Raw genomic sequence first — 673 nt, 5'->3', positions numbered from 1 at the left:
GGTTAATCAGCAGAGCAGTTGGGGCTCTCAATGGGGGCCCCACATTAGTTTCCAGGTTGTGAGCACATTCGTACTTAAGAAGGTTTCTCTTTGTGTTCCTAGGGTCGGTTTCTGTACTAAATTGAAAGGTTAACAGAAGAGCAGGTGGGCCCTCACTTGCATGGATTCAGCAGGGCCACCGGCAGGGCTGGAAGGTGGAGTCGGAGTGTCTGGAGATGCAGATGGGGAAGTGCTGGACGTGGGAGGACCCTGGGCTTCCAGCTGGAAGAACTTCAGGTCATTCCACACCGCACCTTCGATGAGGACCCGCAGCATGTTCTGCTGGTGCTGGCCCTGCAGACCAGGCGGCTTATGCCCTCCAGGCACTGGCTTTCATTTCATGTCCCTTCCTTGATTTTCTTGGGCAAAAACAACACCTTCTTATTCTTCTCCTTGGAGACACTGTCATGGACATGTTGCACTTGGCTGCAGCCTCACCACTGCTGGGCAGCCTGCTGATCTAGAGAGACTAGACGGCGCACTTGAGTGTGTGTTCGGTGGTAGCCAGGTCTTTGTTCTCCAAGTCTCTCTTCCTGTCTGTGGGCTGGGCTGCCCTCAAATAATCTACCTTAAGCCCCATCGGTTCAGCATTAATGCCCTGCCTGGGGGAGGTGGGTGGGGTGGGCAAGGCCTC

Source organism: Myotis brandtii, unplaced genomic scaffold (genome assembly GCF_000412655.1).
Source record: "Myotis brandtii unplaced genomic scaffold, ASM41265v1 scaffold2038, whole genome shotgun sequence".
In the NCBI taxonomy this organism is placed as follows: domain Eukaryota; kingdom Metazoa; phylum Chordata; class Mammalia; order Chiroptera; family Vespertilionidae; genus Myotis; species Myotis brandtii.
Note: the sequence above shows the minus strand (reverse complement) of the source record.